Source organism: Otolemur garnettii, unplaced genomic scaffold (genome assembly GCF_000181295.1).
Source record: "Otolemur garnettii isolate 467f Iridium unplaced genomic scaffold, OtoGar3 scaffold00029, whole genome shotgun sequence".
NCBI classification, from domain to species: domain Eukaryota; kingdom Metazoa; phylum Chordata; class Mammalia; order Primates; family Galagidae; genus Otolemur; species Otolemur garnettii.
The window spans coordinates 4,228,927-4,251,323 of NW_003852424.1; positions in this window are offsets into that span (position 1 = coordinate 4,228,927).

Sequence of the window (22,397 nt, forward strand, 5' to 3'; positions counted from 1 at the left end):
ACCTCATTGACACTGCAGAGAGCCCCAGCTTCGTTTTGCATAACGGTGGCTTTCCTTTTTTTCCAATTACAACAGTCACAGAGGCATCCCGTTACGTATACACTGTATCCCTGGGGATAAGCACTCGATATAGATCCACTTTGGGGTAAGTCTCCTGTCTGCTTATGGAATTTACATTATCTTGACGCAAATGAGAAATACTGTCGTTAGTATTTGTTGCTTGAAGCTTAGAAGAATATATTAATGCGTTTAGTCCTTTGTAAGGGGATTTTTGAATATGTTTCTTTAAAAAGCCAAGGATTTTCACTTTCCTTCTAAATAATAGTGCTACTTCGAAACTAATTAAAAAAGCAAACAACTGCATGTTGACTGCACGCAAGACACTGTGCTCGGTGCTTTCCTCTTCTTTTTTTTTAATCCTCCTTCTAACCTGATAAAAGGAATTTTACTGTTCAGAATCTCCAGGTGAAGGTGCCAGACCTCAGAGAGGTTAAGTTATGAGCTAAGCTCGCACAGTATTACAGATGGGAGAGTAAACTCCTACTATCTCACCTCTGAACCCTTCATCATTTAACTACATTGTCTATCATATCCATTGAAATGGTTTTATGTTTAGGTATATCTTTGATTTATATCTAAAACTATACTTGCTAGAATTTTCAGGCTTTTCTCATTTCCAGGATACTGGTTATTAAAAAGTTAGGACCAGTCAAAATATATATTGCATTATTTATTCTTCGTGTAAAATTTGATCTATTTTTACAATTATTTAGGACTTCTGTTAGTTTATCACAGTACGTCTATCATGGGCCACAAGCGGTTACTAATTAAGGACTAGATGGAATTTTCCTTCTGAATCTGATAATTGCCTCTGTAAACATATATTTTTGACTGAATGCTAATTTTCCAGAAAGTAATCCTGAATACACAAGGACACAGGCAAATTACATTAGAATTTGAAATAAATGGACTATTGGGGTATCCAAGTGCCAGTGTTCCCTGAGAATCAAATTAATTTCTACTGTGGATATTTTTCTTTATTTCCCATGCCTGTTTGTAAAAATATTAATGATGGAAAGGGGGATATTTATGGCTATGACTCGGTCTTACAGAAAATAGGACTGACTCTAATTTAAAAACCTCAGAAACTTCCTGTACACAACACTCATTCTTTCTACCTTGCTTACCTCCTTTTACTTCTTTTTTGTTTCTGTGCTTTTTCCTTTTTATTGTTTCGCTTTTCCTTCCTTTCTCTCTTCCTCCCTTTTTTTTTTCCTTTCCTTTTGAAAATTCTTTTTCTTCAAACATACTAAAAGCCAATACACTCCTTGAATTCCTTTTTCCTCTTTTAACCAGACATTGCTGCGTAGGTGGCAAAACCACTCCCGTTCCCGCTCTGCAAGGGTACGATACAGACCTGTCGTCCGTGCGTTCATTTCAATGGAACCTGATTCCTGGGGGATGCTGCCACCGGACTGGTCCAGTCTGCCATCCAAGCCCTGTGTCAGAGGACGTGGAGCCTGCAAGGCAAGTGCTTGGGCTCCGGTTCTAACATGCCACCTACAACACAATTAGCCGCTGACACCAGGTGCTGCCTAGTTCCTGCCACCTTACACTTCTCACATTTCCTGTAATGGTGTTTCTAAAGTGCTCCCCCTTTTTCAATTAGCCAGTCTGCTCCCTCCACTCCCTGGTTCATGTGTGAGGTTATGGGGACTCAGGGAGCCTGCGGCTGCTGAACCCAACGCCACTAGGCGCAGCAACCGCACCCAGTGGTGGGCAAACGCCTGAAAGCTGTTGTTGGCGTAATTTATTCCCTATGCTGTTGATGAAGCCAATCAGGGCTGTGACTTCGCTTTTGTTTATGTTTAAAGAAGAGATGAGCAAAGCTCCTGTAAGCTCAAGTACCTTCTTTCCTGTGTGCGTCCACGTCCCCCGGCCACTGAGGCACGTGGGTAGAGGGAGGTGTTGGGAGGGACGAGCCTCTGGGTCACACTTTGTCCCTCTTTGCAGTTGCTGCATGTTGCCAGGCTGCTTTTGCATCGAAAACCGCACTCCTCCTCGTCCCTGCGGTAACCAATACCTGCTTCATCTGTTGCCTGTAGTAATTGTCTTTTTGTATTTACATAAAGGAGCTGCCCTCTGCGTGGACATAAAAGCTGACGACCGTAGGGGTTACCGTGTGCCCGCCTGGAATGCATTAGCTGCTAATTACTCAGGGGTTTTCTCCGCTAAAACACACTGTGTAATTTAAATTTACGTTGTGTCATATTACACGGGGAGGAGGGGGGGTAGCATGACACGGCCAAGTGTATTTCGACATTACGCTGGGTTGTTCCGAATGGTGCTCGCAGGAAGCAGATTACTAGCAGGAACGGTCAGAGTCCGAGGGGCGAGGGCTGTGGAATCGGGTCCTACCAGCCTCACTCCTGATGGCGCTGGGTCCATTATTTGGCCCCTTTCTCATGCACCCTTGTCATTTCAGCTTCTGCCCTCTTCCAGTTCTGGTGAGAGGTAGTATGTTTATTAAATGCTAATTTGGTGATTTACATTTACTTCTACAGCAACCCTATGAACTGCAGATCATTATTCCTGTTTCAACAAAGAGAAAAGTAAAACAGAAAACTCGGCTTTATGAAGCAAATTCATTCAAGTCCATCCTTGCAGAGAGTGAGTGCAAAGCTGGTGTGTGAATCCTGGCCGCTGAACCCTTCACAGGAGTGCTCACACCCACATCACAAGATTTTGGGATATATGGGAAGAGCAGAGTCAAATTGGCATAGGGTGGTTTGGACCGCTGTGTTAATATGTGATGCAGATGTACCTTCATTGACTTCGACTTTGGTTAATTCATCCTCACCAACTTGGAGCCACTGATCCAGCCCTGTTCTTACAATGGCCAAGGTCATTCATTCTACAGCTTACACCTGAGCAGGCAGTCCGGCCCAGAAATGCCCAGAGGTCCTTTGTCCAAGCCAGCACACATTATCTACAACACACTTTTGAATTTGTTATTCTATAAAAGAACAGCGGTCTAAATTGGCTCTTTCTGTTACTGGATATTCTGAGTGCTGTAGAACCACAGGACACATTCTCAGGAGTGGAGTTAAAAGGCACCAGGACAGGGGCACAGCACATTTCCGATGCCCAGTTCAGGGGCGTAACGTTTGCTCAAAAACAGACCTGGTCTCTGCTGCTCCAAGCAGAGAATCCCACTCAAAAAGCTTTTGATAGTAATCAGAGCAAAATTTCAGGCTAATGTCAATACTCTCTGAAGTTAATGTGGTTCAATCAAAAGGATTAGCCTTTTTTTTTTTTTCGTATTTATTCTTGTACATCTGAGACGAAGCTGCTATGTCATGAGCAAACCCTGGAGCGCAGAGTGATAGGGGAGGAAAAGGGATGGGTTTGAAAACCAATTCCATTCTTCACTGGCTCCCAGGACATAAGCAAGTTATCCATTTCTGTGAAGCTCGATTTCCTTTTCCAGAAAGTGGAGATTATAAATGTATACCTGCCTTTTGGAAATGAGAGGTTGAAATATAATACAGAATAGGAATAGGTACAGAAAAGGAACTCAAGGCAAATCTGCCTCTTCCTTCTTTTCATTGTCTATTTTCTTCCTTACCTGTTCTTTATCAGATTTTACTACTGCATTCAAAGAAAATGGAAACTTCTTCATGTCTCCTATTTTCTGTCCCCTGACATTTCACCTGGGACCAACTACTGTCACTTTGCAGCCATTTTCAGGGCCTGCATCATGTCTGGCTGTTACTTGTGTCCTCCCCAACCTTCCAGCCACCGTTCCTAATGCAGGTAGACTTGCCTTTCTGGAATTCAGGCTAAACCATGTCCTTCCATTCTCTTTCTTCAATACTAACTCTTCTAATGTTTAGTAAGTAAAGAAACTTGATGTTTTGGTTTGTTTTTACTGATTTTTGCTGACGTGTGTTTGACCAGCGGCTAATCAGTAGCATTTCACGGGGTGCTAGTGTTACAAGTACAGAGGAATTTGGGAATTACTCTTCAAAAGTCTGGATAGTAGTTGCCCCTTATTCTCAATGGGCAGGTTCCAAGATCCACATCAGTGGATCCCAGAAACCATGGATAGAACCAAACTCTGAGTACACTGATTTTCCTATCTATACGTGCCTATGATAAATTTAATTGGTAAATTAGGCACAGTAAGAGACCAACAAGAAAGCTAGTAATCAAATGCCACAATGATAATAATATACTGTAATAAAAGTTATGTGAATGTGGTCTCTCTCGCTCTCATTGTATTGTATTCCCAGTTCTTCTTGTGATGTGAGAGATGATAAAAATGCCTATGTGATGAGATAAAGTGAAGTGAATGAGGAAGCATTGTCACCTAAGCTTTTTAAAACTCAATGTATTATTTATTTCTGGAAAATTTAATTTAATTTTTAGGTAATGGAAACCATGGAAAGAGAAACTGCATAAAAGGGAGGAACTAGTGAATAAAGCAGTGGTTCTCAGCCTTCCTAATGCCTCGGCCCTTTAATACAGTCACGACCTACAGGTTGAGAACCACTGGGATAAAGCTTTTCTTGGCATCACAGAAGCATTTCTTCCTCTTTCACGTTACTTAATCAGTGACAGTAAAGAGAAGCACATGTCCAGATCACCGGAGGTTCCAGCACCAGCAGCACACACTTCCCACTGCCCCTTTGAAGTCTCTTTCTCTTCTGCCCCAAATAACCACTGATCTGTCTTTTGTCAATGTGAATTAATTTGCATTTTGTAGAACGTGATGTAAATGAAAACACTCTTTATTTACTCTTCCGTATCTCATTTCTTTTACCCAACATAATTATTTTCAGATGCATATTGTGTGTCCGTGATTTTTCTTTGTTATTATTAAGTAGCATTTCATATTCTGTGTAAACTTCGTTTTCTTTATCCATTCATCAGTTGGTGGGCATTTGGTAGATACCAGTCACGCGCATTTCTATTCAGTGATTGTGCAGATATGTGCTTGCCGACCTGTGTAAATACGGAGCAGTGAGGTAGAATGCTGTGTCATGTGGTAGGTGCATGCTGAGTTTTTTCAGCAAATAACATTTTTAAATAAATGTACCATTTTACATTTCCCCAGAGTTCCAGTTGTTGCACACTTTTATCAATCCCTGCAGTTAATTTTGACTATTGTAAATGGTATGTATTGATATTACATGATGATTTTAATTTTCATTTCTCTTATAATTCATGAAGTTGAGTATCTCTTATATACCATTTATATATCTCCTTTTATAAATAACGTGTTCAAATTTTTGCCTGTTTAAAAACTGTGTATTTTTGTATTATATGAGTTCTTCATATATTCTTCATATATATATATACACACACACACACACGTACAAAACAAGCTTTTTTATTATTCTGTGCCTTGATTTTAATTTTATGATATAAACATTTTAAAATTTATTACAACTGTTGATATTATTTTAAATGGTTTATGTGCTAAATGTCCAAGCTAAGAAACTTAACCTACCTCAATACCCCAATGTTGCAAAGTTTTTTTTTTTACATCTAGGAACTATCCACTGTAAACATTGTATATTGTGCAATGTAAGGCCACTGTGATTTCAGTGTGGGAGTCTAGTTGATTCAGCACAGTGTGTTGTAAAGAATTCCCTTTCCTCATTGCCAAGGATCAATTAGCCCGTATGTGTGGGTCTAGTTACAGACTCTACGTTTGGTTCTATTTATGTGTATGTCTGTTCTTGCACCTATATCACAGAGTCTTGAAATTAGGTCATGTAAGTTTTCTATGTTAATTCTTCTTTTTCAGATACTACTCTTTAGACTTGTTAGAACTTTCACATACATTTTAGAACCAGCTTCTCAAAGTCTGAACTTTTTTTCTACATAAAAGCATGGTAAAGTTTCAGAATTGTCCCAAATTCTTTGACAATTGTGTCAGGTCTTGTTGGGATTGTCCTCAGTTTTTGGTCAAATATATTTCTGATATTTCAATGTCAAGTAATTTTTTTTTTTTTTTTTTTGTCTTCTGGACAGTGTGAATGTCCTGTTGTGGAGACTTCTTTTCTTATTTTCTTATTTTTTAAATTCCTCTCACTGTTGCTTTTGTTTTGACATGCAATTAGCTTCGTTAGCCAAAAGGTGCTACATTTCCGAGGTCTGTAAGTGGCAGCAGCTCAGACCCCAGCTGAATTATCTTTGCCTTAGCTGTGCTGCTCTGAGTGTCCCCCACATGTGCATTGTTCAGTGGTCCTGCTGGGACCTGACGATAGTTTCCACATACACCACCAGGGTTCTTCTTGCCCATCTCACCTCTTCCCAGCACTCCCCTCACACTACAGCAGTTTGGCTGCTGGGGCTTATCACTTTTACAGGCCAGAGATGTGGCAGATTTTTCTTAGAGCTACAGGTGCCCTGGAGCACCTTGTGACTGTGCCCTTCCTTCTGGCCAAAAATGAAGCCGGGAAAACTCTTTCTGTGCTGTCCCTTTTGCCAAGTTTTTCATCCTTTCCAAAATATGTCCGCTCTGTTTTCAAACTCCCAAATCTGGTAGTTTCTTTTTTGTAATTTCCCTATAGAGTGTGTTTTATCTGTGGAGGACGGTCTGCTTATTTTCACATAATGAAAGCAGAGCCATCAGGAAGAATTTGTTAAAACATTTTGGAGTTTATAAAAAGTAATTTATGTTGACTTTACATGAAAATAGAACACATATTAAAAGAAAAATAATAAATACATGATAGAACCTCTGTATGTTGACTGACCAAGGGACTGTAACAAACTGGTCACCTATAGACGTGGTCACCATAAGGAACTAGGCCTACTATGCTGATAGGTACATCTGGTGCATGTTCAGACTATGAGAAGTGGGGTCAACTTAAGGAGGTGGTCAGTGTAGGAAAATGGTCAACTATGGCGGTTCTACTGTAATTTGCGACTCCATTACTTTGAAACAACACCTAAATTATTGTACTGACTTCACTATACTTTAAAAATGTAGAAGGTGCCAAAAATGTATAAACATTTTAAGAAAAGAAAAAACTGTATTAAAATTGTACTGGTAAATATGATAACATTATTATCTTATTTATTATATCTTTATCTCTTGTAAATGTAGAAGTCAAACATGACTTGTGTATTACAATTTTATGTAATAAAATATACCTTTTTGGCACCTTCTGTATATATATAATTTTTTTAAAACAAATATGGGATTTGTTATATATTTTTTCAACCTTCTTAAGATGTTTTGAACACCTTTTGTGGTCAGTAAATATAGTATTATAATGTGTTAATATAATACTAATAGTATTATAATGTAATTAATATCCATTGATCATTGGTCATTTAGGTAGCTGCAAATTTTTCCCAATTCTAAATTACTTAGCTGCAAATATCCATGTGGGATAAGACCAACAATGTTTACAAGGAACTGAAGAGAAAATTTTTCTAACATACAAAATATAATCATGTTTTAATGGGCAAGCAAAATAATTGAGAAAAATAAAACTGCTGCCAATTTTATGAAAGGTTAATGTATTTAGTCTTCATATCATTTAATCAATAGAATCTCCTTTAAGCCTAATCACTAGAGAAAGAATGTGCACATAGAACAGTAAATGCGTATTGATAACAAAGGCAATAAGTAAGTATCAATCTCAGGGTAAAAATATGAATAAAAATAGAATTGTTGTGCTTATTAAGTTGACAGTTAAAGTGAAAATCCTCAATTTGGAAAATGCATAATGAGAAGGGCAGTTGTGTGCATCACTGAGGGATATGCAAAATTCCTTTTGTAGAGAAGCTTGGCAAAATGTATTACGAGCCTTACAATTATTTTATCGAGTAATTCCATTTCCTGGAATGAATCTTAAGAAAATAATCATGATTACATGAAAATAATGACATTTATTTTTGATAAACATGAAAAAAATTCAACATAATATTACAATGCCCTAATTGATCTAACTTCTATGAAATAGAATGCAGTCATTAAGAAGAATGTTGGCAAAATCTCTTCAATAGTTTTTTTAAATGCTTGTATTTTGGTAAAGAATGAGGAAAGTCAAATTCAATTCCTATATAAAGAGTATAAGATAAACTATTCAAAAAATATGGGACAGGATGCAGAGCTCAGGTGGGGATGCTGTGAGACTCAGTTCCTAACAGGGGGTGTTGGGACCATAGATCTATTTGGTTTATAGTTTGATAGTAATCTTTATTTTAACTTTTATGTGATTTCTTGTTTCACTAATCTGACAGAATGTTTTTAAAAGTTCTAATAGACATGACGTATAGCTCCTAGAATCAAGAATTAAATAAAGATACCTGTAAACTCCACTTTTATTCAACACTGTTATGGCTACTTTGAAATAAGTGAAATAAGAAAGGGGAAAAAAGATAATTTCTTCATTTTAGAAAGAAAGATGAAAGAAGTCTTTGTAGATTATCTGATGTCAACATAGAGAATGGATGCAAATTTAATACAACAAACTCAAAAAAGATAAAAATCAAAGAAGCTGTCTGGTAACTTCGTACAAGATAAATACACCATTAATTCTCATACATTATATCAATATCTAGTAAGAACATACACAAAACAATCATGCCCATATGAAGAATAAAAATGAAATATTATCTCTAACTGAAACTAACAAAAATGCTCAATATCTAGATGTGAAATAAATATTAACAATTTACTAAATAGCTAAATGAATATATTTTATTTTTTGATGAGAAAACCTATAATAATTATGATAATGATGCTAGTTAACTGTATAAGGTACTTTCACATGTTGGCATACAGTAACTTATTTTATTCTCATAATATTTGCATAAAGCTGGTAGCATTAATTTCATTATTTTATGCATGTAAAAATTGAGAAAGAATTGGTATGTCCTGGGCCATTCTTTGCAAGATCCACACTTTTTATCTGACTCTCTGTAGAATAGCTTATAAAAGTTGAATCTAAAATTTGTCTTAAATAAAAATGGCACTAATACAAACAAGCTATTTGGAAGCAATGGGAAATCAATACAAATTTTTATTTAAAAAAACCTATAGTTAGTCAAACAGGTGATATTGGAATAAAATTGGAATAGAATTATTTATTCAAGCAACTTCATAAATGGGATAAAGAAGGAAATTTAGTTTATGATGCCATCTCAAAAGAGTGAGGAAAGAGGGTCTATTCAGAATTGATATTTACCAGTTTCTATCTCTATGACACAAATAATATTAGACTCATACCACAAAATGTTTGTCCGAAAAATTCCAAATAGAGCAAAGAACTCAACCTATTTCTAATAAGTGTTTGAATTGTCCTAAATTTTATTTTATTTTTCAGAATTGTCCTATATGTTGGTAATGAGAAAGATCTTTCTATGTAGAACATAAAACTGGGAAGCCCCCCAAATAAGATTTCTAGTTTCAAATAAATGAAACTGAAAAACTTCTTCATGATAAAGACATTTAAAATCACAAATCAATAAAAATTAACTTGATAATTTATACCCTGAATATGGAAAAATTTCTCATCAATTAATAAAAAATGCACACACACCCTCTCACACACAGACACATCACTAGGAAAATGGGGAAAAAGGAAATATAAATAAATTTTCAGAAGAAAAAATACAAATGGCTAAGAAATATATTAGAAGATAGTCAGTCCATTGACATTCACAAAAATACAAAGTAAAACAGCCTCATTTTTTCCCCCTAATAACAATGGACAAAATGAAGGAAAAGGTTGCTATGAAGTATTGATGATGTTGTGGAGAGACTGGCAATCGGTTTCTAACTAGGTGTTTTGGAAGACAATTTAGCAGTAGGCATCACAATTTTCAATTTATGTACTCTTGGACTAATCAATTCCACTTCAAGGAAATTGTCTTAATTGAATATGTTCATACATCTTTGTAATAGCAGAACTTGCAAACAATCTGAAAAGCGATCAATAGCAGAATTCTTCAATAAATAATGATACATCATCAGTATCATGGAATATACAGTAGCTGCTAAAAAGTATGAGGCAGATATGAATGTCTTTTATGTAAAAAATAAGCCGAGGCATATTTTAAAATAAGACAAGCGTGCCTCGGAGAAGAGTCTATTAATGATGGGGTTCAGAAAGCAGTACCCCAAAATGAAAACCTCCGAAATCAGTCCTTCTCTGATCTTCCCGTGCCCTCTTGCCTCTCATTCCCATTCTTCCCTAAGGCTAGCCTTAGAAACTAGAATCCCTCCTCCCCAAGGTGGATCATAAAACCCAGAATGCCTTTTCCTAAAAGCCGGCCCAACAAAACAAAAATTATTCTAGGTAAAAATTGGCCATAAATAAAGGATCTTACGTACCTTGTTTGACTAGAGATCATAAGACCCCCATTCCAGAAATGACCTTGCCCCATGCCCAGAAGGAAGGAATGCCGCTCAGAGAGGCCTAGAAGCATCTAGGCGGACAGGCCTTGCTGGGTCCTCCCACCCTCTGCCCTGAGCATTAGATCAATTAGCATTAGATCATATGCTCTGTGCCCAATCATATTGCTATATACCTAAGCATAAAAAATGCACAATTTCCCTGGTATCTTTGTGTTTCTGAAGGCCTCAGTGTGTAGATGTTATAAATTTGTATCTTTTTCCTCCTATTAATAGATTTGCCTATTAGGCAACATCAAATCTGATGTTTTTTCAGTGAACCTTAGAGGGGAAAAGAGCCTTGGTCTCTATGGTAGCATCCCATTTAAGTAAAACTAAATATTAAATTAAACTGACTTCCCATTACTCCCCTCCCTAAATGCTGCACCTATATACACATACTCAGCTTGTAAAGTTAGTTGCATTCTCTTCCCCAGAGGAGTACTCTGGGAGGTTACCATGTGAAGCTTCTTTTCATGGCCCAGGAAAATCCCAGCTAAGTTTCCAAACTTGCTGACCCCACTCAGCAAATAATTTTGTAAGTGTATAAGTCTAAGAATCATTATAGTTTTGTATCTATGACTGAAATATCATGTAATAATTGCAACTCATTTAAAAGACTCCAAATTACAAGTAATTTAAGAGAATCCAAATTACAAGTAATTAAGTGTAAAGGTATTTATTTATTTATTTTTTGGCCGGGGCTGGGTTTGAACCTGCCACCTCCAGCATATGGGGCCAGCACTCAACCCTTTTGAGCCACAGGCACCGCCCAAGGTATTTATTTTTTACAGGTCTTCAACATATTATTAATACAACATATGTGATATTAATATTTGCATACATCTCAGTATTTTATCTGATATACACAAAAGGATAGTTTGAACTTCATTAACACATGAGAAAAAGTCAATAGCAGAAAATGGGCCTTGTTAAGTGACTTCTTGGATACCAATCAGCATTTCAATTGTCTTAATTATATCAACCAGTTAATATTGTTTATACAATGTAGAATAATCACCACATTAGTGTGCCATAGCATCACACACATAGGACTGATTAATCAATTATACATTCTACATGAACACATACTTCTTTCTTCAGCTCATCATTCAAATGAAGCGTCTTGAAAAGAAATTCTTGTAAGAAGAAATCAGGGGCTAGAAGTCAGAATGGTCAGATATACCATAAAGGTTTTTTTGTTTTTTTGTTTGTTTGTTTGCAGACAAGTTCTTACTCTGCCACTCAAACTGGAATACAGTGGCACAACAATAACTCACTATAGCTGAACTCCTGGGATTAGGCAATCCTCCTTCCTTAACCTGCTGAGTAGCTAGAATCACAGGCACATGCCACCTTGCTTGGCTAATTTTTTATATTTTTGTAGAAATGGGGTTTCACTATATTGTCCAGGCTGGTCTTGAACCCCTGGCCTCAAGCCATCCTTCCACCTCAGACCCCTTGCTCTGATTACAAGTGTAAGCCACTGTGCCTGGCTCCAAATAGTCTTAATGTATGGGTGTAACTTAGAGAGACACTAGATCTTATGAGATATGAGATATCATACCAAATCTCTGGTTGGTGTGGCATTCAGAACCAGTACGTTGAGACAGAAAGCCTTTTAATGAAAAGTCTAGAATTTCATTGAGGTCCTGATGAATGAACGTATAGCTATAATAACAAAGTTATGTATTTATTACTGGAAATATGTAAGAAATGTCAGTCATTGCATGTCATTTAGAAAATTTCAATCTAGGGGATTGGGATATGTTTTCAAAGGGAGCACAAAGTGAAGTAAGAGCCCGGGAGTTCATGCCATTATTATTAAATGACAAAGACTTTATGAGAACGTGTGTAAATTTATATAGAGAATGAAATAGTTAAATAAGGAATGAAAGCCTACCTGACAATAAGTGGGCCCCTCATCAACAGTAGATCTGATTTTGATAAAAAATTCCATAGGGAGATTAATGGTTGCAGGGTCTGGGGGGACAGGGAGTAGGGGTGGTCTGCTAACAGATCCTCATTTCTTTTTGAGTGATAGAAATGTTCTAAAATTGTGGTAAGAATCACACAACTATGGGATAAAAACTATCAAGTTATGCAATTTAAAATAATAAATTTCATGCTATGTGAGTTAAACTCAATAAAGCTTTAAAGAAATCTATGTAATTCAAAAAAGGCTGGAGAAGCTATGTTAATATAAGAAAAAAAGTGTATTTCAGTACGAAGACTGTTTCCAGGTTTATAAAAGGTGAATTTGTAATGACAAAACTTTACCAAGAAGGCATAATGTATCTAATAACAAATCTTCAAAATACATGAAGAAAAGCTGATAGAATTGCAAAGAGAAGTAGACAAATTCCCATTATTGTCACATATTTTAGTACTATTTTCCCAATAATTTATAGAATGAGCGTGTAATATCAATAATAATACATGAGATTTAAACAATATAATTAAACAATTAGACCTAATTAATATTTTAAAAATATTACACCCAACAATAGCAGAGTAGGCATTTTTTTTGAAAGGTTCACGGAATATTCCCCAATATAGATTATATTTTGGACCATAAAGCAAGATTTACATTTCAAAGGATTCATGACCTATCAAGTAGGTTCTCTGAACACAATGAAATTACATCAAAATTCAATAACAGAAAGATATTGGAAAAAACTTCAAGTATTTGAGAACTAGATAATATGTTTCTAAAGAATAAATTAGAAAAGAAAATAAAAATGATTCTTATTAGAATGAAAATGAAAACAGAATGTATAAAAATGTGTGAGATAGAACTAAAGCAGTACTTTGAGGAAAACTTAAAGCCCTAAACACCTTTGTTAGAAAAGAAAGAAGGGATCTAAATTCCAAGACCTCAGCTTTAACTTTAAGAAGCTAGAAAAAGAAGAGAAAATGAAACTAGGAGAAGAAGAAAGATACATCAGGAAAGAAATCAATGAAACGAAACAGAAAAATTAGTGAAATGAAAGGTTGTTTTAATTAATTTTACTTAGACTGATCAGGAAAACAACAGAAACACAAATTAACAATATTAGAAATTCAAGAGCTAACAGACACTATAGAGTTTACAGATAACAAAAGAATGATAAGGGAATATTATGAATAGCTTTATACCAATTAATACGAAAACTTAGATGAACTAATTCTTCAAAAGACATAAAGAACTAACACTCACTCCAACAGAAAAATGTATCTTGAATCTTCCTGCATCTTTATAGAAATTGAATTTTTAATAAAAACCAAATATAAAAAAATACTTTCCATCCAAAAAAAAAATTTTAGGCTCAGATAGCTTCAGAAATTTTGCATAATCTATAGATCTTAAGGAATAAATAACAGCAATTCTATAAAAACTCCTCCAGAATATTAAAGGGGAGGGAATTTTTCCAATTTATTCTGTAAGGACTATTTATCCCTGATACCAAATCTGAATAAAGATACTTCAAATGAGGATTAAAAGAAAAAAAGAAAGAAAAAAGACTATGGACAAAAGTGTCACAAAAATTATAAATACAAACATTTTAAACACAATTTTAACCAATTGAGTTCACCAAATGAAGAGAATAATGTGTCACAATAGGTGATGTTCTTTCTAGGCATACAAGTTTGGTTTAACTTTCAAAAATCAATCAAACAGCATAATGCATTATATTGACAAATTAATGTGATAAACATCCCAATCAATGAAGACAAAATTTGACAAAACCTCCCATCCATTTCAGTTAAAATCTCCAAGCAAACCAGAAAGAGAAAGGAAATGACTCAATCTGATGTCGCGTGCCTATTAACAAATCTATAGCCAGTGTTATATTTAATGGTCAAAGAGCAAATACTTTTACTTTAAGACAAAAGAAAAGACACTTGGGTCTATTCTCACCACTTGTATTCAACATTAGAATGAATTTTTTTGCCTATACAAGAGGGGAAGGAAAATAAATAGGCATCTAAGTTAGAAAAATAAAAAAAGAAGTAAAACTTTCTTTTACTCCCAGACAATATGACTGTCTACAGAACATCCCATTGAATCTAGAAATAAACTACTAGACCTTATCAATAATTTATCAAGCTATAGTATGCAAGATCAACTATAAATTAACTATATATCTGTATACAAGCACCAGATAATTGGAAATTGAAATGTAAGAACAATACCATTTGTGGCAGTATAAAAACATGAAAATTACAGCTGACAAATATTTATGCTATATATTGAAAATTAAGAAATAGTGTTGTGAGAAACTGTAAAATGTCTAAATGAATGGAAAGATAAACCTTGCTCATAGGTCAGCGTACACAATATTGTTTAAATGTCAATTATCTCTATATGCATAGATTGATATAAAGGCCTAGTAAAAATCCCAGTAGGCTTCGATTTTTTGTGCGTGGAAATTGTGAAGTCAATTCTAAAATTCATAGGAAATGCAAAAGCCAGAATAACCTAGGAAAAGAACAAAGTTGAAAAGCTTAATACTATCTGACTTTAGGACTTAATTATAAATCTATAGTAATCAAGAATGTGTAGTATTAGTGTTATAATACATAAGTAGATTAAGGAAACAATAGTGAGTTTGAAAATAGCCACATCTATATGTAATCAATTAATTTTTGACAAAAGTGAACAAGCAATTTAGTGGAGAAAACTTGTTAATTTCGCAAATGTTGCTGGAACTATTGGATATTCATTTATAGACAAATAGACTTCAATACACACAAATGGTATACATTATACAATCTCTTGAAGAAATGTCCTGGTACTTACTTAAAATAAATGTTACACATAAACGTACCATATGATCCAGCCATTCTGGGCAAGAGAAAAGTTTTGGATGTGACAGGTATATTCATTATTTTAATTGTGGTGATGCTCTCCTTGATGTATACATATACTGAAACTTCTGAAACGTTTACTTTACACATGTTCAGTTTACTGCACGTTAATTATTCCTCCATAGATCTGTTTTGAAAAATGAGACATAATAGGAGATAAATTCTGGGTTCAAAACCAATGCACAGAATGAAGGTAAATAGGTTTAATAAGAGCACTACAGTGAAAAAATACAGGACCTTCTACTACATATTCCACATATATTGTTTCATTTAAACTTTCATTAATGATTTGATGTAGGTAATATTATTTAATTTCACAACAATTATTTAATAATTTCAATATTATTTAATTTCACAATTTTAAACTTTAAAGTGTTTAAGTGGCTATTGAGAGAAGAAGAAGAGTTAAGGAAGAAAGATTCTGCTCTCTTAACTACTGCCCTTTCTTTTGGTTTATGAGAGTAATTTAGGAATTTTTGTTGACTTTAACTATAGAGCTACATATAATATGAAGGCTTGCATTTACTAATGAAGTTTTAAAAGTATTTGCAACTTGAAATAACGGTATTTACAACACTTTAACAGGTAAACTAACATTTTGCAATAATCTGTGTCCATTTGAAACTTTGGCCTGTGTTATGTTCTTTGCCTTTTGAGAAACGCCAATGAACTTGAGTTTCTCCATTGGAGGTGATCATAGTGGTGAATTGACTTGGGAGATACACTTTACATAAAAGACACAAAGTTATTGAGCCTATGTAAGAGAAATATTGGCATGATTATAACTGAATATTTCAATTACTATGTGGACAATGTCATATTTCTTCTGGGTGTATCCAAAGGAAAGAATTAAGATGTAGACAGGCAGACTTGAATATAAAACTATTTCCTTGCTGAAACTGTAAAGTGGAAAAAAAATGTATTTCTTTGTGTTTCCCGAAGAAGTTTCCTTATCATGGGTGGTGTCTTCAGAGGCTGGATGGCGTGTATAGGAGATTCTAGTTTTGGGCTTAATTTGAATCGATAATCTTTAAGGTTCCTCCCTCTTTAATAGGAGAGGAACAAGCAACTTTCACAATCAAATATGAATGCATTAAATAAGTAACAATAGTCAAATTTATTTAATGTTTTATTTAATTTAATATTAATTTATTTAATGATTATGTTTGAAATTAGTAACAATAATGAGATTATGTATGAAATAAGTAACAATAGTCAAATTTATTTCATGTTTAATTTAATTTAACATTAATTTATTTAATGTACCACATCATCTGATCTCTACAGGTACCCTACATGATAGATATGATTATTATCTTCCTTTACCTATGGGGTAATGAGGTTAAGAAAATTTTAATAATATGCCAAAGGATGTTCAGCTAATAAGTAGTAGAACGAGGATTTGAACCCAGATCCCTCTCACTTCATGTTCAGAGCTCTGAATTGTTACAGCATATCGAGAATTTATTGATAAGAGTATTGACCTTTTGATAAATTTGAGCTTCCATAAATGTTTGTTAAGGAAATTTATGTAATAAAAGTGAAATACAGAGGAAAAAATTAATGAGTGATGAGGAAAGGATTGAAGAGCATGTTGTTTGGATTAGCTTTGTCAACTATAAATAAAATCCAAGGCCCTTGTTGACTGAACGCATCTTAGGGGCCCCCAGAGAAACTTTAAATCTGAGTTCCCAGCCACGCTGGGATGGGGGGTACAAAGCATGATTGCACATGTGCATGTTTGCTCTCTCCATGAACATGTATGTCTACCCCTGTGGTTTGTTAAATATGTGTATGTAGCCGCATAATATCCTGTTCCTTATTTCTCTCCCTTGAAGCATATGTTCTTGGCTTGGGGCTGGGATCTCTTTTCCCCAGTCTGCTGGAATGGCTACTGCAGGCTGAAACTTGTTGAGAAATAAAGCTCTCCTTTTTCCAAAGTACAAACCTTGTTAGATTTTAGTTCATAGCTCTTAAGGGAATAACCTAGACAGGTATAACTCCAAAAGGTATAAGGCAAATGGAATATGACATGAATATAGTGGACTGATGTGGAGTGAGCTTAAAAATTTGTTGGACACATATTTTTCTTGTTGTCGAATGAAGAAATGTAGACTTTGGCCTATTGCCTATTAAGATCATTTGCTTGTGGTCATTGTGAGCAATATAGACATAATAAAAATAAAATTTAAAGTGATAATACACATCACTGTTTTTCATATTTCTGCTTACTCTTAGCACATAGGGAATGTTTCAAATGGTGTCACGTATGCTAGATACTAGAAAAGTCTGCTTGAGGTCTTCAGGTCTTAGAGTAATTGGGCAGCCACAAGAATAAAAAAGAATGCTCCAGATCATGACTCTGGAAAGGCTGTTTAATGCTAGTATTTTTCTTAAAGTATAAAAGAATCTTAGGGTTGGAGAGGTCATTGATTGCAGCCTTACTGCTGAGGATGGGATCCTCTCTACAATCTCGCCCGACTTTCATTTGGCCATCAGGAAGTCACTGCTTCTCAAGACTACCCATCTGTCAGGAAGAGACAGTCAGCTATCCATAAATTACAGAGGAGCTAAGAGTTCAAGGAAGACTATAATCCATTTAGGGGATAGTAAATGTGTCTACTGGTGTACCGATAACATATGCATTACATGTAAAGATTACTTGCCGTGGGCCAGATACTTTGCCTGCATTGTTTCAGTGATTTCCTCTGATAATAGCATAACTGATATCTATAATTATCCTGTTTTTTTTGTGTGTTAGGATAACTCCCTGTTAGGGAGTTAAAATATTCACCAAAGTTGACATATACTAAGAAATTGATTTTGAAGAGCAAAAGATAAGTGAAAAAGACTTCTTCCCGCCCTTTACTCTTGACTTGGCTGGGAGTGGAGGAGACAGCAGCAAGAAAAAATTGTAGTTAAACTCCTATTTGTGAGAAGAAAGGAGAGGAGATTACCTGGAGACACGTCAAGTCCATTAGCCTCTGAATGTTGAGATTTAATGTTCTCTTTCAGACTTCTGAGCATGCTGGGTTCTCATGGTGGGTTCTCCCCACCATGAAACAATTATTACAAAACAATTATATTTCTATTTTGATAATGTGGGCATACTTACACTTACCTTACTATTGTCCCTAGGATGGTGTTGCCTGGAAGCTGCAGAAGCCACATTCACTCCCCAGTGGAAGGGACTTTGGGCTACAGGAAGGCCACGTAGAAAACAAAATTATAAAATACTACTACTGATAAAGAAGTAGCTCATATTCCTCCTCACCTCTGTCAAAATGCAAAATCATAACATATTTAATTATAGATATAATTGGCTTTTATTGAAGATTCATGAATCTGGTAGTCTCCATTCTACAAAGTAAAATGAGAGCTCCTGGGGACTAACAGCAGAACAGTGGGTTTTGTAAGGTAGGATCAAGGAAACAGAACAATAGGAAAAAGTAGCTGATCGGCTGACAGTAGGTTCCTTTTTTTTGTAAGGGCTAAGGCAGAGGGGACTATCTTATTACTTGGACTCATGTAGATTGGACTACCCTGTTTTCAGGAAAAATTGATATGTTTGGGGATCTATCTGCTTCTTTAAAGTTTCCATTTAGTTTTGTACGAGTGACTCCACTTTGTTTTGGTATAGTCCGTTGGAGCTTAGTATAGAAGCACAATAAAAAACAATGCTTCCCCCCCCCCAAACAATTATTACAGAACAGGGGCTGCACCTGTGGCTCAAAAGGGTAGGGTGCCGGCCCCATATGCAGGAGGTGGCAGGTTCAAACCCAGCTCAGGCCCCCCCCAAAAAAAACCAAAACAATTATTACAGAACAATTATATTTCTCTTTTAATAATATAGTCAGATTTATGTATATACTACTATCGTGCCTAGCGTGGTGTTAACCCAGAAGCCACAGAAGCTGGATTTACTGCATAGGGAAAGGAGAGCTATGTTTAAAGGTGAATGCTCATAAGAACAATAAAACACAAATACAGTCTACCAGGAGGCTAGAGGGAATGGGGAAGGGGTGGGGCGGATGACTGACAGATGGACGGGGGCATGAGGCGGGATCTCACAGGGTGAATAACACAACACGCCCCCTGGGTGAGAGGCTACTTTACATATGGAACCGTGGAAGTGAGAACAATGTAACTTAAAAATTTGTACCCTCATATTAATTTGAAATAAAAAACAAATTTTTAAAAAAGTGACCTGATAGGAAGTAAAATTTAAGAGTCATAATGGAGTGACCAAGATTCCTCTTTACCCAAATTGCTGAGGAGAGACAGGGCAACAGAACACTCACCTTCACATGGGACTATGCTCCTGCCGGCCCCTGGGCTGCGTAAACTTTCACAATTCATTTCTTTCTTAACTAGATAAATCCAGGGATGATTTCCACTTGTTCAAAAAGGATGAAACATGAAACCAAAGTTTACATGATTGAAATAAGAATTGCATTAAAACACATTTATTTTTAGTTTTTCAGGTTCAGAGAAATGTAAAGTGTAAATGAAGGAAGAAAATGATATTTAATTGAATTCAACATTTACTTCAGAACTGCTGGAAATCTAAGTTGCAGCAGTTCTTCGTATATCCGTAAAGTTAACTTACCTCGGTTTGCAGCTGACTTTGCTGGGCGTGATATGCAGAGATGCCTGGCATTCTTAATCTGTCAGATAGGGAGAAATGCACCATTGTGACACAGTTAGCTGAATTACTAATCACACTGGAATCTCTGAAAAACACAGTTCAGATGGCTAATGCTCACATATAGAGAAACAATTACCAACAGAGAGAAACAAATGGCCATCTCAACCAAAATAATAAATAATACTGATTATAACAAGAGTGACACATTGCCTGACATGGAAGAGTGTGTGTTCCTACTGTGTTCATTCTTGGAGATGTTGATTATCATGCCATCAGTTCAGTAGAGCTTGAGATGTCTGGTGGTAGTGGTTGATCTCCCTGGATTTACATTTCTCTAGTTCACACTATCTCATTTTATGAACTTTTGCAACTCTTGGCTAAAAAGAAAAACTCTTGGGATCAGGGAATTTAGCTTTGTTACAATTGTTATGAACAAGCAAACAAACAACAAAAGAATTGTTCTCTACTTCTCTGTGCTGGAGGTAACTGATATAAAACATAGGCCTCCCCTCCCCTCCTCGCCTTCTATAATTCTAGTTTTAATAAAGTAGCAAGGTACTCTTAAAGCATCAGCCTCTCCTGAAAAACTATTAGAAATGCACATTCTCTGGGTCTCACCTTGGACCTACTGATTCAGAATCTCTGGGAATGTTTCTGTGGTGTAATGACATCTCCAAGTGACTTTAATTGACCCTTAAGTCTGGGAACCACTGCTGTTGCACAATGCTTACTGGAAAAAAGCTGTGATGGTTTAATATTAACTAAAATGTAGAGGCAGCATTCAAAATACTATACCTCTACCATACCATACCATACCAAACAATCTGCTTATCTACACCAACCCCTCAAAATAAAATACTATTTTCTTCCTCTTAATTACCAATGAATCCTCCTAAAGAGATTAAGGAACAGAGGGAAGAATAAATGAAACTAGCCTTTATTTAATGTCTAATATGTCCAACATCGTACTGAGCCTTTTCAATTCAATATTTCTAATCCCCACCAAGAGCCATATGAAATCATCAGCCTTACTTTATTTTAAAGATTAGGAACCTGAGTGATTGCAACTTACCCAAGTAGTAAAGTGTGTTTGTATTCTGTGGTCAAGACTCAAATGCATAAAAAGTCACACAGGTAAAATAAATGAAGGAAATGAAACATAATATAAGTGACAAAAGGTACAGATTTGCTGGTAAAAGGCAACTGATCCTTTGCATTGATTTTGGGGAAAATTAAAGATTGTGAGAAACGATGCATTTTTTAAAATGCATTTTTAAATGCTGCTTTCTAGCTTTTCCAAGTTGTGGCTAAAATATTGTGTACCCAATGTTATCTGATTTGAAACCTAAAATTTGGATTTTAAGGTAAAGTCTCTTCATCTTTAGTGTTGGCATTTAAAGTATGTATATTAAATTATTTCGAATACCAAACTAAACAAATCTGCTAGCTCAATTTGGCCAGGTAGCTGCCTCTGAAATATGTGATGTCAAAATCCAAAAGCCTGTTTCTTTCTGATGCCCATGCTGTCTGTTGCCATTGAAAGTTCCAGCTTAGTATCTATCTTAGCTTTTTTTTTCAGGCCAACCTCTAGTATTTCATCCCCTGGGTAAGAAATATAGACTTGGCTAGGCTCCTATAGCTCACCCGGCTAAGGCGCCAGCCACGTACACTAAGGTGGCAGTTTCGAATCCCCAGCCCAGACCTGCCAAACAACAATGACGGCTGCAACCAAAAAATAGCCAGGCGTTGTGGCGGGCGCCTGTAGTCCCAGCTACTTGGGAGGCGGAGGCAGGAGACTCGCTTGAGCCCAGGATTTGGAGGTTGCTGTGAGCTGTAATGCCATAGCACTCTACCCAGCTTGAGGAGACAGCTTGAGGCTCTGTCTCAAAAAAAAAAAAAAAAAAAGAAATATAGACTTCTATATCTAATGAAGCTGACTATGTTCTGTGTATCAGGGGTGATGGGGCAGCTGTCATGGGGAGGGGCATCTAACCAGATCACCTCTTCAGTCCTCTGGGCCAACAGGATGTTGGTGCCATGAGGAAGGTCTTTATACTGGCAAGACACATTGCCTGCCTCACTGTCGAAAAGCAGGAGCAGCAATCGATATTTCTGTAATTACTAAGTGTCCTGTTTGGCATAGTTAAAAAGATAATGCAGTCATGCTCTAGTTCTGCAAACAGAGCTTTTCTAAATTCTTCTTTTTACCCTCCTTTACATATTTATTAGAACATTTTGGATGAATCCAAGAAAACTGGCAGAGAGTAACCAGCAGGATGAGCCCCCCTGTTGTCTGCTCTCCCCAGACTATCAAACCATCAGTGGAGATTGGACAGGTCCTGATGGAATAAATGTTGGCTGCTGACTCGTCCAATTTTGCCACGCTCTTTCGTGTCACTGGTGCAAGATTGCCCAAGATTGAGATATTTGCAAACTGTCATCTTTCATAAATATCTGCCTTGAATGACACTTTCT